This window comes from Lepidochelys olivacea (genome assembly GCF_965140295.1).
Source record: "Lepidochelys olivacea isolate rLepOli2 genome assembly, chromosome: 27".
NCBI lineage: Eukaryota > Metazoa > Chordata > Testudines > Cheloniidae > Lepidochelys > Lepidochelys olivacea.
The window spans coordinates 13,708,226-13,725,430 of record NC_140437.1 but is presented as its reverse complement, the minus strand read 5'-3'; the positions used below and the strand labels follow the sequence as shown (position 1 = coordinate 13,725,430).

At 48.8% G+C, this 17,205-nt stretch overlaps 1 protein-coding gene across 3 annotated transcripts in view; it reads right to left on the bottom strand.

The window, feature by feature from the left end:
• Window positions 1-17,205, bottom strand: part of SKAP1 (src kinase associated phosphoprotein 1) — a 227,853-nt gene that overhangs the window by 79,429 nt on the left and 131,219 nt on the right. The window lies entirely within an intron of this gene.

Genomic DNA, 17,205 nt, shown 5'->3' with positions numbered 1-17,205 from the left:
ATGCAGCATGGCAAGGAGAGACAAGCCAGCACTCGTACACCAGGTGAACCAATGCTGGTCAGTGAACAAACTGGGGTGCATAACCAATCTCTTATGGGAAAGCCCTAGAGCATTTAGTTGGAGAGAACCCAGTGGGGCTCTCTAAATTTTCAATAGGGTTCAACGGAAATTACTCTAAAAGCCTATAGAATTTAATAGAGGACGATGTCCTTCCTATGAGAGTTTTTTGCACCATCCGATAGAGGGGTACATACACCTCTATTCAATTCTATGGACTGCTCCACTGGACTGATCTATAAACGTAACTGGCAGATGAGCATTTCAGGGCCTTTTTCAGCGCAGGTGGTTCTAACTATAGTACGGACAGGGTCAAAGGGGACTGTGTCGTTCTGAGAACCCCACTTGCCCTGCTAAGAGGCAAATCACGACTCCTAGTCTCACAGGCAGGAGTGGAGATTCCCACAGCTGCCCCGGAAATCCCTTGTCCCCACGTGGGATGCTCAGTTAGCATAGTGGACCTTGGATCGGGGCTTTGATAGGAAGACACATGCCAATAGAAGGCTATAACTGGCAAGGAAATAATTTACTGTAACACACAAGCTTTGTCATAATGGGATATTTACTGGAGGGGAATAAAGTTCAAATTCCTTTCAGGTCTCTTATCACTGGAGGTAACGGAACAAATTGTGTGTGCTATTCTCCCTAGACTGCAGGAGTCAATGGGAATCCGATTGATTGATTGATTGTTCTGTGTTGCCCACTGCCATTGCAGGGAGCCCTGGGACATGCAGAAGCCAGCAAGTCTGCACCCTCGATACCCAGAGCTCTCTGCAACCGCAGGGAAAGTTTCTCCACCTTAGTTTTCAGCAGCTGTAAGATTCTCTCCATCGCCGTGGCTGCCTCTTAGTCATGTTAAGAGCTCTACAAGCTTTCCTCCAATTCCAGTTCGGTGTTTCTCTCTCTCCCAGATTTCTCAACATCACACTTTACATGCCAGGGATCTTCAAATGGGACACCCCGGAAGGAGCGAACCTTTAAAGGATCCGTGGTTTAAGGGTTGGGAGGGACAGGACGGGGGGCGCGCAGGAACGAAGACAGATCAATCCTAACAATTCATCACACCACGAGCTGTCCAAATACTCCAAGGCATCATCCAGGTTGATGTATTGCTGAAGTCACCGAGCGACACCCTTAACAAGGCAGCCGGGACAACAGCTGCCGGTCAGGGGGTGTCAAAACACACTCAGGGCGAGGGCACAGGAACACACTCCATCCGTCACTGACCCCCTTAATGGCCAGTCCGATCAGTAAACTCTCTCCGGGCCTGAGCGTGTGCAGCGGTGCAGGAGCCTTCCTCTGAACCCCACAATGCACTGCTTCACCGGGCAGCTCTGACCCAGGATGGTGCTGGGGAGAGCAGGGACTGGCGCCCACCCCTTACGTAGGGTGTGCGGATAGGCTACTCAATGGGGAGCGTGTTTCCCAGATTTTAGCTAGGGAAGGGGGCCGGGTGTGCGTGAGTGTGTCTACGAACTGCGGCAGGTAAAAGTACTACGGTAGTGCCTAGGAGCACCCATCGTGAACCATTGTGCAAGGCGCTGGGGCAAAACCAAACCGAGAAGACAGTCGTGAAATGCACACCTGCCTCTAGAATAGCGTCAACCTCATGCCCCGCTCAGTCACAGAAGGTTTATTGTTACGTGTGGGGGGATGGAGACATAGGTGCCGACTTCTGCTCCTGCCGGTGGGTGCTCGACCGCCCTCCGCCCCTGCCCCGCCCGCATTCCAACCCCTTCCCCAAAGTCGCCACCCCAACTCTGCCCCCTCCCTGCCCCTTTTCCTACTCCTTCCCCAAATCTCTGCCCCGGCCCTGCTTCTTCCCCGCCTTCTCCCCTGAGCAAGCCACGTTCCTGCTCCTCCCCCTCCTTCCCAGCACACCGCCAAACAGCTGTTTGGCGGCGGCAAGGAGGGACGCACTGGGAGGTAGGCAAAGGAGCAGGGATGTGTGCGCTCAGGGGAGGAAGGTGGAGCGTGGGGTGGGAGGGGAGGTTGGCTGCTGGTGGGTGCAGAGCACCCACTGATTTTTCCCCATGGGTGCTCCAGCCCCGGAGCACCCACGGAGTCGACGCCTATGGATGGAGCGCGTGAACCACAAACCTCCGAGTTCTAAACCCATCCCCCTTCCACTGACCTCTCTCAGCAGCCATGGCAAATCCCATCACCTCTTTGGGCCTCAGTTTCCCAGTCTGATAAGGGGAGGAATGGTACCAGCCCAACCTCACAGCAGGCAGGTGAAGTTCAATGCACTAATGTTGTTCGAACAACATTTTTAAATGCCTAAATGCTTATTACTTCTTTTGGTATGTGTGCAAATTACATAGAACAGGGATCAAGAGGTCACCAAGCAATTCCAAACGTGAAGGGCCCTCCTGGACGTGTTTCCAACTTCACCACCACCACGGGACGGAACTGTTCACCACCTGTCAACATGGAGTACCTTCTGTTTTATGTATGCCCCAAATTTTCAAAGATGACTAAGTTTTGGGTGCCCATCTTGATTTTCAGAGCCCAGGTGCCCAACACTTTCTGAAAATCAAGCCCCTTTAAAGGCGTCTCAGAGTGATAAACCTTTCCTCTTCAGGCAAGTACATGCCAGTCCAAGAAGAAAGAATGGGATAGATCAGAGTGGGACGAGGACAGGTTTTCACCTCCAGGTCACTGGATCCGAGCCAGACCAAGACAAAGTCTTTACAAGCTGAGACCGTTTAGTGGCCTCTGGTAAGTGATGTGACTTTGGTAGGTCTTAGTTCATCATCTTAGTACAGTAGGTGAAATTCATTGTATGCAAGGGGCCAGCTCAAAGCCTATGTACCACTTAAGTGCTCACATGGGACTTCCCAAAGACCCTAAACCACTAGAGAGGGCTTAAGTGAGACACACGCTTTGTACTGCCCCTTGGCACTATGGGTGACAAATTTCACTCTACATCCAGGTTTCAGAGTAGCAGCTGTGTTAGTCTGTAACCGCAAAAAGAACAGGAGGACTTGTGACACCTTAGAGATGAACCAATTTATTTGAGCCTAAGCTTTCGTGGTTAGTCTCTAAGGTGCCACAAGTCCTCCTTTTCGCTCCACATCCACACCACCAATACCCCACTGCTGCAACGGCTCCCATTTGCTGGTGGCCTCAGCCGAAGTCTGGACCCAAACAGACCAACGGGGACCGAACTGCTGTGACCAAGGGAGACCAAATACATCCCAGGTCCATCCAGGCCTTGATGCACATGCTGGGAAGCAGCCTGGATACAGGTCTCTATGTAAAGCAGGGCAGTTCTGAACCGACTAAGAAACGCTTTTGCAATGACAGTTCTCATTGCTCTCCCCCTCTGTCAACACTGCTGGGTGGACTTCTCATCCGTTCAGATCTTCTGGTGACCTCAGCGACCGCACCTGGGGGCGAGGACAAAGCCGAGCAGCAGAGAGTCCACACAGCCAGCTTGTTGACAGGAGAGGATGTGCATGAATTTGTAGCCCTGGGGATAAAGCTGGTTCTACTTGTACAAGGGTCTGAAATCCCAAAGTTAAGAATAAAACAATTCACCAGCAGGTGGCTATTTTTTTTTTTTTTTTGCACAACCTCCCATCTATAAGTGCACATATGCGCAAACTCCCCTTCTCTGCCAGTGGGGTAACAAAATGCATCGAAGCCTATGCACGTTAATGAGGACAACACAATCAGTGCTGCAAACGCGCCTTATAACCGTCTGCAACTCTCCCGCTTTGCAGGACACTGTCCCTCCTACGCATTACGTTGTGCATAGCAACGCTCAATATCATGGGCATCAAGTCCCAGAGATAAACCAGTACAGAGGTCCTTAAACTCCCTGTCCTGCTACCCGGCCCCAAGTCTGCACCCCATTGGATTAACGGGAGTCCAGCTGATTGCTGCAGTTTCAATAGCTTGTTCAGCCATCGATTGCCGTCATGTCATCAGGAGAAAGGGATTAATAATAGGGTGCTCGGGTTGGCTCAATACTGCTGATGGTGCCTGACAAAATACCGCGAGGAGTGCTCCCACCGGGACACTATCTGTGTAGGAAAGCCGCAAGAAACGTCATTCAGGGTTTCTTGGAATAATGATTAATTCTAGATCTTCAGCCTAGAAAAATCCAACAAATAGTTTCTATTAATTCCAGATAAATTCTCTTCCCTTCTTCAGTTCATCGCCATTTCATACACAGACCTTTTCTCTGAAACTCACGAGGGGAGATGCATCTTTTCCTGGAGCCCCCGGCTCCTTATAAACCACCCAAGGGAAACGCAGCTTTTCATTACCCTCCCACTCTCTTTGGCCCCTCAGCTAAGGCAAACGAATCCCCTATGCAACCCATAGGACCGAGAGTGGTCAAAGGCCGAGAGGCAGCACGGTCCAATGGAAAGGGCGCTGGCCTGGGAGTCAGGACCCGGGGCAAGTCACTTCCCCTCTCTGTGCCTTTATTTCCTTGCCCCTGATGTGCACACCGAGGTAGACAGGATCCTGTCCCAATGTGTTTGTATAGGGCCTAGCACAGTGGGGTCCTGGTTTCAGCTGGAGCCCTCAGGGGACTGCTGTAATAGAAATAATGATAAAGTATGGTCCATCAGCTGAATGCAGCCAATAAAGCTCCATGATACAGCCTGTAGCTACCCTACCCTTCACCACATTCGAGCTCTCCAACTATTAGTGATCAGGAGGACACTTGAGTATGGGGTGATTTTCCACCTACTGCCAGGCATCCTCTGAAGCATCTGCTCCTGGCCACCATCAGAGACAGAACACTTGGCTAGAGGGGCCTCAGGTTTGAGCCAGTCTGGCTGTTATCTCCCTCCCTGGGGCGGCATAGCTCGGACCTGATAAATTGCCGTTGTGGTACTCATGGGGGCACGCCTTCCCATGCAGGGTCTTCTTGCCATCACTTGGCACTATTATAACGACACTCAGCACTTGTTTTGTTTTTTTCCTTTTTACTTCTGCAGGGAAAGGCAGACTCAGAGCTGAGAGCACGGCGGAGGTTAATCAAGAACACAGTTGTTGCCACCGAGAAGCCAACATTTACCCGCTTTCTCGTAGGGCGTTACTGGATTAGGAAGGGACATCCTAGCATCTCCCTATGCTTCAGGAAGGATCCAAGTGTAGGATTTCACATGCTCCTGGGTGGCAACTGTGGGCAAATCGTGATGGGTGAATACTAGCAACTCAACAGTGCCCACAGCTCAGATCTCAGTTGGCCTTAAACAGTCCATGGCCCCCCAGCGGTTGCCTCAGCCTGTTATCATCTTTCCCGTAACACTGCAGGAGGCTTGACAAACAGGGTCCCAAGGAAAAGATTCTCAACAGGGTCAACACCCACAATCAGGGAAAAAAAAAATCACACCCATGGCAGAAACATTTTAAGCTGATTTATGGTCCTGGCCCTTTAAAATCCCTCTGCTCTTACAGGGTGAATTCCACTGAACCATACTGAGATCCTGGGAAATAAAAAGGGAAACAGGAGGCGTTTTAAAGGGCCAGACTCTGAATACACGCACACACAATATATTATATATTAATAAACACAGATGTATGCTCCTGGCATTTCCTTGCAATCTCCTGACTCCAAAGTCTCCTTTTCTGCAAACGAGCTGCTTGGAGATGTTAATGACGTCCTGAAAAGGGCAGGCTGGACAACTAACCTCAGCTAATTCAGCAAACAATCACTGGGAGTGGGGGATGGGGGGGGGGAAGTGTCATGTGTGATTCAGAAGCTGCCAAACGTGGGGTTCACCCCGAAATTTCTGCACAAGGAGTGGGGGTTTTACACAAGCATGTGTAAGCACAAGCATGACTGGGGCAACAGCAGCCTCTTGAGCACAAAGAGGAAAATTGTGCACCCCCGGACTTTGGACAAATTGCATTTACATGCAACCTTTTCCCCCTTCTTCTCCCGCCACGAAGAGAAAAGATCGCAACCTGACATCCCATCCTTCAGCGTCTCTGAGCCGGTGCCGATCCGGTGACCTCCCCCTGAATAAAAAGGGGAAGGGACCGGGGGCAGTAAATCCCATCCTGGTGCACATCAGCCCGGCAGTAAATCGGAATCCTCTCCGTGCCCTCTTTATTATCACATTCACAGCATGAAGTTATGAGCTTCTACACAGCTCCTGCTATAAAAAAGTGATGGATGGCAGGGAAACCTCAGGGAGGTAATCTATTCTCCCATTAAATTTTACTTTAATTGGTCTTTGAGTCAATCAGAAACTCACTAGACAGTGAATTAAGAAAAAAGAGAAAGAATAAGAATGAAACAGGGTGGGGGGGGGAAGGTGTCTTTTTGCAGTTACTGTATTATAATGCTGGATGACTCTTCTATTGAGGGAAGACAGGCTGTCAGTCCATACAGAGATCTCAGATCTTTTTGTGGTATCAGCAGAGAGAATCAATAAAGGCAAATGCCCCCAACAACAAAACAATGGAAAACCAGCAGCACGGAACCTATCGGTGACAATAATGCAAAGAGCAGAGGGGAAAAAAACCCAGCATTACTAAACAACAGTTATGGATAACATGAACATGGAGCTGGGGCGGTGGGGGAGGGGGGAGCGGGTAGCATTAGTCAATTCTGGCCATCGGTAACATTGAATAGGAGTATAATTAATGCATTAAATGACAGTTCTGATCTCAGGGTAAAACAGGAGCAACTCCACTGATGGACCAATCACTAGCACAACGCAAACCAGACTATAGCCTCGGAAATCAGAAGAATTTTTAGTGCTGGCAACATCTGTGCAGTATTTAAAAGCTTTCGTGGGTTCTGAGAAAGGTATTCAGGGTCCAGTAACAGCCTCCTAGGACTTCCTGCCTCATTAGAGGGATAAGGAGTGCGTCACTGTAAAAGTCAAGCATCCTAAGGAAAATAAAAACCAGAGCAGAAAGATAAACCAGAGCAAAAAAACAAACAAAGAATGGAGGGTAAACAAGGGCAGCCATTGTTTTGGAGACAGCGTTCCAGAGCTGACATCTGAGGCTTATACCCTGAAATATACGATCAGGTTTTATGGGAGAGAGCGCCCCAGGGACTGACACAGTCTCTGTAAACAACGGACTTCGGGGAGAAAGCTGAGGTTTGTGGAACATCCTCGGCCTTCACTTAACGATACAAATAAAATAAAGAGCAGTAAATGTCGGAAATAAACACTCTGGTTCTGTCTGCTGGACCTTTCCCTGCAACGCCCACACTCAGGGGGCAGACCATGACTGACTGCCAGCATTGGAAATACACTCAGCTTGGGCTTAGACGAGGAATTTAAATCTTAGCGGGTTCAGGGACCTCTGCTTGTAGGAGATATGCCTAACGCCTGCAGGGCTCTGAGCATATAAGACATACCATCTACCTCTCCTGGCGTTTGTGGGCAGCTCTTCGGGGAGCAGGAGCTAGGATTGCTCTGTCTGCAGCGGGCATGATATGCTACCTACACTACCCCAATGATCACCTGTGAGCCCACCGAAACGACTGCAGGTGTAGTACCAATGACCCAAACCTTGGAGTGCACACCATCCTAGTATGGGAGGGTCGGAATCTGTAAGTAGGGCCCTACCAAATTCACAATCCATTTCAGTCAATTTCACGGTCAGAGGATTCTAAAAATTGTAAATTTCGTGATTTCAGAGACATTTAAAGCTGAAATTTCACAGTGTTGTAACTGTAGGGGTCCTGACCCAAAAGTGAGTGGGGGCTGGGGTGTCACAAGGTTACTGTAGGGTGGGGGGTTTCATGGTATTGTCACCATTACTTCGGCGCTGCCTTCAGAGCTGGGCCCTTGGCCAGCAGAAGTAAAGGTGGCAATACCACATCCGCACTACAATAACTTTGCGACCCCCCCCCAACTCCTTTTGGGTCAGGACCTCCAATTGTAAAAAAGCTGGTCTCCCCCATTAAATCTCTTTTGTATAGTGTAAATGTACACAAAAGACAAGATTTCATGGGGGAGACCAGATTTCACTGTCCGTGACGCGTTTTTCATGGCCATTAATTTGGTAGGGCCCTATCTATAAGCATCTCTTACTTTAACTGGCCCCATTATCAGACTGAAGGGCTGTTAGTGACATGACAAATCCCTCTGGTGGGGAAGCAATGCCCAGAATCACCCTGAAACCAGCGCTGAACAAGCATCTACCAGTAATTCCAGAGCAGTGCTGCAAACCCTCATGACTTCACCACACGTCTCGCAATAGTTGTTGCTTTTCTTAAAGCCCCAGCTCCTGGAGTCCCAGGAGTATGGGGCAATCTCAGCTTTCATTTTAAAACAAAGTTTCCAGCCCTTGTGCCTGAGGAGAAAAAACTCGACGGCACAAACCCAAAAGGCAAGGGCAGGAGGGCAAACAAAAAGAACTTCGTCTTTATTATTTTTAAGCCCACCTCATGATTTTGGGGGAGGGCCGACTCATACTTTTGCAACACTGCCGTAGCATCACCCAAGACCCTTACCACAATGAAGTAGTGTTTCATCCAATTTCAACCCATAGGGGACTCCTTCCCTAAAAGCCACTTGGTGCAATAGGGCAGCATGAAGGGGTTACTTAACCACCGATTCTCTGCCAGCCGCATCCCTGACAACGCATGAGCTCTGGTCCGACAGACCAGGCTGCAACACCATGCTTGCTAAACAGGAAGCAGAATCTGGGCCTGACCCCTGGATGAACCCTGATGCATCTTTAGGCAAACGGAGCAACGAGTCCCCTGACAACGTGCCCTTCTGTGCATGTGGATGGGTGGGGGCGGGAGGGTGAGGGGGGAGAGGGTGATTATGAAAATTAGATCTTTTAAGCGCCAGACTTTAGACTCATTTTGGACTGACAGCTCACGAAGAGATCATCTGATGCCCTTAATGGGAGCCCACAGGTTCAGGGGCTGTGCGGAGTTAATCATGCACATTGGTGACACAGAGAGAGGGGGACGCAGACCCAGATGTGCTAGAAGGGAGAGCAGGGACTGTTCTGTACTGAGCATCCTGCTCGTCTCTGGGGGGAAAAAAGGTTTTGGGACGCCCACTTCACCAGCCTGCACACCAGACCTGATTCTGCCCTCACCTTACAACACTGAGCACTATTATAGGACGGCATTTAACAGGCCAGATTCTAATCCCACATGTGTGAGTGTAAATCCAGATTAAGTCTGCCTATGGGTAACAGATCAGAATTTGGTCCCACGTATTCAATTAGAACTTGCGGTAACCCAATGAAGATCGTCACATCCCCTTTCCAGATGGGAACAGAGGTGAAGCAAGTAAGATTGCAAAGCCATGGTTACAACTCAGGAGTTCTTGGGTCCCAGCTCCGGGCTGCCCATTAAGCCACTGAGGATGTGTAACTGACACACACCAGGACACAATCAGTTCTAAAATCATCCAGCGTGGATTATCCGGTAAGGAACGAGATTGGCCAGGTCATACATCACGGGAGGTTTACCTGCTCTCCTGTCAACGGAATGACCCTTAATGCTGTGACTAGACAACTCCTATTTCCCCCTTAGGGCAGGACCTTTTGGGCCTGGCCTATCCAGTTTGCTCTTTGTTATTGACCCGTCTGCCCCTTCCAGCACCCGGAACAAGCAGCATCCACAACCACCGCATGGGAGGGTTGTGTCCTTTGGCCTTCTCTGGTACGCTGCTCCACGCTATCGGGGTTAATGTCCTTCAGTTAAAGAATTGCCCAAGGGATCATTAAGACCTGTGATTCAGATTCTAATCTTCTCAGTTCCATTGGCGCAAATGTGGAGTAACTCCTTGACCTCAATAGCGTCACTCTAGATTTACACCACTTGGCCCCTGTGCCTGCAGGTGTGCTGGTCTCTGGATTCTTCTCCTCTAGGATTTCAGTCCCCTCCACTTCTAAAACTTAGCACACAGAGAACCTAGGAATAAAACAGCAGATGGCAGCTAACCTGCTAGGCGTTTGGCTTCCCGCTGCAAAAGAGGCCCATCTTCCTCAGTCCTCCAGGCTCCTTTAACTGAATTAGCTGTATTAAGTGCCTCAAAGTGGCCCAGGCAATGAACATCGTCGATCAGTGCCTGAGAAGGAATGTTCTGAGGGGTGTAATTCTGCCGGAGGAGAACGGACTTCCTGAGCACACGGGCCTAAACTGCAGGGTAACAGGCCGCTAAATCTCCGGCTGTAGATTTACAGCCTCCATTCTCTTTCTTTACTGCAAATACAATCCGGCAGTAATGGTCTAACACAGGAACACCATCACCAACCGGCTGATGGCTCACATAAAAGCAATGTCAACCAAAAACTATGAGTTTATAAAAGGGAACAAACCCTCAACAGTGACAAGAACATGAAACCCATTAACAATTTAAACACTCTCCATTTTTTATTCCCCACCTTGAAGCTATTACGGCTGATAGAAGGCTTCACAGCTGAGTTAACCACTTCAAGGGAGGGCTACACACACGCGATTTGCTGAGACCACAGGGTGGGAGGTTATATGGTTGAAAACCATACGGGGCTCTGTTCCCGCCAGCTGCCCGGCGAACTGAGGGTGCTCAGCACCTGGGAGGACTGGGCCCTTGGTGATGCAGCCCCAAAGCTCTTTGAAGAGCTGCCGAGTAACCCTGCAATATAAAAGATTATCACCATGGTTACTGGGGGGGGAGGAAGTCACAGGTGTGTTGCAATTGTTTCTCCCTGGGATTGTCATGCTGCTCTGCGTCTCTTTGGCACCTAATAATATTACTGAGTAAATGTTTGTGGACGCTGCAGTCAAGTCCATTGCAAAGGCTCAGCAAAGAGACAGGGGTGGGGATGTGTGATCTTCTTGGAGAACAGTTTTCAAAGGGTTTCTGCAGAAGACACCAACAAAAGGCCAATAGTTTGGGGTGACGTTTAACAGGCTTCAATTCAGTGCCCCCGGATTGGTGACAACTGCCCTTGAAAAGGAAGGGATCGGTGGGCTAAGTTTTCTGCCCTGTTGTGCTTTGGGATCTGCATCTCATAACTAAAGTCGTTGTGCAAGGGAAACTCAACTCACTAGACTATTGGCCAGCGTTCTGGTGGTTGGAGAAGTCAGAACTCCGGGTTCTAAACCCAGCTCGGCCGCTGACCTTGGAGAAAAAACAAACAAACCATTTTTACCTCTCTCTGCTCCCTCAGCTTCCCCAACCATAAAAACAGTGCACGGCTTTGCCATCCTTGAACAAAAGACACGAATACTCTTGTGTTCTCATAATCTTGTCTGTTAATAGAGAATCTAACAGTGGGATGAGCCTCATTCAGCCAAATTCACGGAGTCTATTATAGGGGAAGCCCCCAGAGAGAAAGAAGGGTATGTAAAGAGGAAGCAATTCCATCCAAGGTGCAATTCCCCTTATCTGGAGCATCAAATACCACTGCTCAATAAAAAAAACAAAATACGTTTTGAAGCAGAGAGAGACAGAGGCTCCTCTGGTCCTTGATGCAGCATGGAAATAAACTCTCGAAGTGGGCTGATCAAGACTGCCTAGGTGATTTAGGAACACAAATTTCCATCCTTTCCCATTAAGCCTTGACTGTGTACATAGTAAAACTAGTAAGAAATTGTGGTAAATGTTTCTAATATGATCACAAATAGAATACATAAAAACACCCTCAACATCCCAGATTATCCAGGATATCATTCGGATTAGCATGAGACTCAATTTGTGTTAATTGGGTGAATGTGTAGATTTCACAGGTTACAGGTCAGAACAGGAGAGCACCCATCGGTCTGGAGGAAGATGAGAAACTACAGGCCAATTTCCTCAGAGATGGAGCCGTCTCACTCACTCTGGGCCGTACAGGGAAATGCCTGTGTGGCTTGTGGATTCTAACACAAATAGATTCCAGAACAGGATCGGAGGCTAAGAAACTAGTAGAAAAATAACCCAGTTTTTCTGGGCCGGCGCTATAATCTCAAAAGCGGCCTGTTCTACATCCCGGGCTGTAAATGTAAATAGTGCCCACATCCAGCCCAGCTATCCCAACACCACAACCCCCCCTTCCTTCCTTCCTGTTCTAGTCCCCGGACAAAGGGGGCAAACCGCTGAGTCCCGTGAGAACATCTTGAAATAAGATATCAGCCCCCAAAGGGAAGGAAGTCACAGTGGAGGCTATGCCATAAAGCTGGTTCCATCCTATTGAAACGCCAGCAGATGGGGCCATAAACATTTCCTCCTCCCTTTGCTAACAGCCACAGCAGCTTCAGATTCATCTTTATCTTTATCTTTCTGTCAGGTCGTAAATACCTCTCGCTCGGTCTTTCACAACTGTGCCAGGCCAGTTTACTTCCTGTTGAGGTTCATTTTAAACAACAGAGATGAAGAGGGGGTGCAATCCGAGTGGGATCTTAAAAACAAAAGGGAGAGGAAGGAAGCGTCCCCCCCTGCGCCCAATATAGGACGTGTCCTCAAGCGGGTTCTCTCTGAGTTTCATATTTAAAAGGCAATGTTTGATATTTCCATGCCAGTGGAGCCAGGGCTAGCAAGCCAGCCAGCTACAATGGTGGCTTCTGATTAAAAGGATCGTCTTCCAATCCAAGGGTCCCATCCATCCCCAGTTAACTCCACTGAGGTCACAGGAGTTGCGGCAGGGATGAATCTGAGCTCAGATATGGGTTTGACATTTACATGGATCGCGTGAACATCTGCAGCTGCAACAGACAGGCTAAAAGAGTAATAAGGATTGTAAACCTTTACGCTTCAAGTCATAAGCCAATCCGTGAGGAGGGTGAGAAAGAAATCTGTACTCCAGGCAAGTTATTCCATCATTGCCTTTTATGGGGTTTCTTGCACCTTTCTCAAAAGCAGCTGGTATGGATCACTTGTAGAGACAAGTTACTGGACTAAGCTGATGGACCATCAGACAGCGTGGCAATCCCCACGTTCCTATTATTTTTTGCATTCGAGAAGCACCCAAATACCTCAATCAGGCTCAGGGTCTGTGTGTTGCTTGGTGCCAACAAACACAAGACGACAGTGTCTGCCATGAAGATTTTATATTCTCATTTCCTGTGCTGAAACTGACATCTGCAGCTTTCAGAATTAACACCCCATTGAGCAGGGTGGGGAAAATTCACAACTCCCCTCAACCTGATCCTTCTGTCTGAAGACTCAGGCAGGCAGCTCTGCATCTAGGCCACGCTTAGAAGGTTTCCTCTTCCACCACCAGGACTAGAGTTATTTTTTGGCATCGAAAGCTTAAAATTGCTGCAGAAACTGCAGGAGCCTACATCTAGGTGCATGTTTGGTTCTGCATACTGCCACGTTCTGGATAACTGTCAGTCCTGTTAAGTGTTTGACCTCAACAGTATCTTATAGCAATGAGTTCCACAAGTTAATTATTTACTATGTAAACAAAACAAAAGCACCAACTGTTAATTTTTACTGCCTATCATTTTGGCAGACATAGGCCATATTTTGTGTGGAACTGGGATACAATATTACCAACTCCCTCCTCTCCAGATCCCCATATGAGACATGGAGGAAACTGAGTCACAGACCTAGGGAGACTTGTGCACCAAGTCAGGAACAGAAGCCAGGAATCCCTATCCTAGCCATCAGACAATGCTTCCTCTCTGTGGCCACTGACAAACTAACAGGAAGCAAAGCCCAAGCATAAACACGGGTAACATTCATTCTCCACCGTCCAGCAAACAGGACAATCCTGACAGAAGACAGCACGCTTTTGACCCTTGCAATATTTGTGGAGAGGAGGTAACCCCTTGTACAACAAAGCTGCAATCAGCTGTAAGACACTGTGCTTCAAAGAACAAATTCTGGCAAAGCAGTTAAAACTCCCTAACTAATAATAATAGTGACAGGCTGACATTAATTAGAACAAGTGGACTCTTGTTTAAACAGCAGTTTATGAAAGGCTGCTTCCTCTTGCCTAGAGAATGGAAGCCCTGTGCTGGTTTATTACACTGGGCCCTGACCTTTGATTTTACATATATTGTTTTTTGCGTGCATCCTGGCTAACCGGGTGCAGGGTTCATGGGGGGGAAGGGTGTTTTATAACAAGTGGTCCACTGAAGCCCGAATACTGGATGTTCCAACTCAGCATCAACGGACGTCATTTCCAGCTCTCTTTATCGCTTTATCTGACTGTCCTGAGTTGCTACATTCCTCGCCATGCTGGTTGCAGTGTAGCTGCCCCAATAGGGCCAAAAGCCATTGATTAGGGATATGGCTACACTAGAGTTGGAGGTATAATTTCCATGTCCGGTAGCCATACCTGTGGGAGCGCATCGAGGTAATGCACCACAAGATAACTGCATAGCTGCAGCAGCGTGCGTGCGTGTGTGTGTGTGTAAATGAATTAGCCATTTCGAGTACAATCCCATCCAAGACCCCAAGCAGCTAGCCCCTCCTGCTACTCACACTCCGACTTTTCACAGGCACGTGAAATGGAAATGACCCCTTCCTGAGGTCCTTCTGGATTTGTCCCACAAGAGGGCACCAGTTAGATCATCCTTCATAAGACATCAATCCCCATAGCATCTGGCCATCGCTGCCTACAGTTAGAAGTGCATCAGTTCCTTCAGAGGTTTTAAGGCCAAGAGGAACCATTAGGATCATCTCGTCTGATCTCCCGCAAAAAGAACCTCGGCCGGTAATTTCCGCATGAAGTCCACCACGTCTGTTTGAACTATATTGAAGAGGATCAGTACCTCCGACCCCTCTCCTACAGCGTAAACCAGGTGGGATTTCCAGCTCGAGACATGCCCATGAAAAATGGACAGGTCGCTGCGGTGGTGAGAGTGGTGGGAGGAGGTAGCCACCGGAGTATGTTCCTAGGTGACTGGGTTGCAAAATAAACATGGTTTATTTCCTAAACTACATAACCAGGGACATTTTGCAGCCCAGTCACCAGGGGAATGCTGGCCAAAAGAGACAATCCTCGAAATCACACGCTGCTGTGGGCAGGTAACGCATGGGTTGTAACCCACTAACCCTCCTTTGTCTTACCTTTGCAGAGGTATTACGCTTAACAATCTGTTCCACCTTGGATTTACCTGTGACACTCTGAGTCCCTTTTCCAGACCAGAAGAAGAGCTCTGTGTAGCTCAAAAGCTTGTCTCTTTCACCAACCAGGGGCAGATTAGGCAGTGGGCCAACAGGGCCCATGCTCAGGGGCCCTGGCCAATTTGGGGGCCATGGGAAAAATGGGCAGCCTTGTGCTCTGAACAACTCTGCCTGCCAGGCACTCCAGCCCGGAAGCAGGGTCATGGCGTGAGGGCTGGCCCAGCACTCCTGCGGGGAGTGGGGTCAAGGCACGGGGACTGGTCCCACTCTGCCTGCTGGGCAGGGGCGTGGCATGGGCCAAGCCCCTGTGCCCTGACCCCATTTCCCTGGCAGGAGCAGGGGGATCTGCAGGTGGAAGGGGTGGGGAGGGTCCCCCAGTTGCTCTGGCCCAGGGGCCCCACAAAACCCTAATCCGCTCCGTCACCAACAGAAGTTGGTCCAATAAAACATATCACCTCACCCACCTTGTCTCTCCAATATCCTGGCACTCACAGGGCTACAGGTCCTCTGCTATCTGCATCAAGACAAAAAACCACCTACGGCTGGACTCCACTAGGATTTTACATGAGAAAACAGACTCAAGTTAGCTCTCTCAGTATAAATGCATCATGCCTCCCCCTCCCCCCCCCGAGTAAAGACTAAGCCAGAATCATACACTTTTGATTGCAAACGGCAGCATTTCAAGCAACGAGGGCCAAATTCTGCTCACAAGTAATCCTGGTGTCCATCAAGATAACTTCGCTGAAGTCCCCGTGCATTTAAAACTGGTGCGAATGCAATCAGTGTGGTTAATAATTATTCAGGTAGCACCTAACGGCTCCAACCAGTATCCCTTCCTCCCCAACAGGCTGAAGGTTGTTCACATGTAAGCCAGCCTTGCTAGAGGATCCACAATCTAGAGAGACACACAAAGGACAGGAGAGGGGGGAATATTCACAGGCATCATATAATTGTGCACATCGATCTGTGACAAAGCTGCTCAACAGAGTATTTGCATTTACAATTTCTTCTTCACTTCCTGAGTCTCTTGCTGCGCTACAAGGTTTGAGTTCCCGCCCCCACAGTATTTAATAAAGAGGGTTTAAAAAAAAGAAAGAAAGAAAGAAAGTAAATAGGATATTGAGGAATTTATTTTTATCTTTTTAATTGCAGGAGATTATTCTGCATTTGTACTTTCCAGGATTAACAGCTAGAACCAATGCTCTCCGTTGTCTAAATCTTCTCATTCTACTAAACATCCGCTACCCTGAAAGAACTCCACAGAATCCCATAAAACATTATTTATCTGTGTGCGTTAGCTGCACGATACTGTAATTTCCAGAATAAATGCTGGGTGTAAATTGTTGTTTATGTTGGAGGGTGACTGTCTTTACGAGAAAGAAAGTGAAAACTGAATCTTCACGGCTTTATTTCTTCCGCTGAATCCTCTCCTGCAGCAGGAGAAATGCCTGGTGGAGAGCTTGAATGGAACTATGTAAAGACTGTCGGGTTCAAACAAAGCGTAGGTAAATCCATTTAAAGCCGGATCCTCAGCTGGCGCAAATCGCTGTAGCCCCAGGGACCTAAGTGCACCTGGCTTGCCAATCTCATAAAAATCACATGGAATTAAACCACAGACCTGGCCATTCAGGTGGCTACACTTAAGGGCTCAGCACCATTTTTATTACAAACCTTGGCTGGTTAAAACAAACAAACACACGGTTTCCTCCATCCGATTGTCTAAACCCTGAATCCTAGCGGCGGAGGGGACCTCTATCCATCCAAAGGAGTAGGCCTGCAGCCGGTCTCTCCAGAAAATGGATAAGGAACAACTGGAGGATCCTCAAGTACTGTCCCCAAACAGCCACAGCACACAGCTAAGCTAGGAGCCCTACTGCAGCTGTGTTACCCAGCACTTGGGCTTGTCCACTCATCCTACCAGGGCTCCGCGTTACTTCTTTGTTCCTCACGTCTCAGGCCTGTCGAGTCAGAGACCGAGGAGCAGCCGGAGTTTGGGCCTAGAAGACGACGAGGTCTTGGACCTCTGAGCAGACTTTTTTGGGGGTGCAACGTGTGTGGGGGGGTGGGGAATAACTGTTTTGGCTGCAACAAAGAAAAACCCAGGGGGCCCGATCCTTCCAGTGGCTCATATCCCTGGGAGTCGAGGATT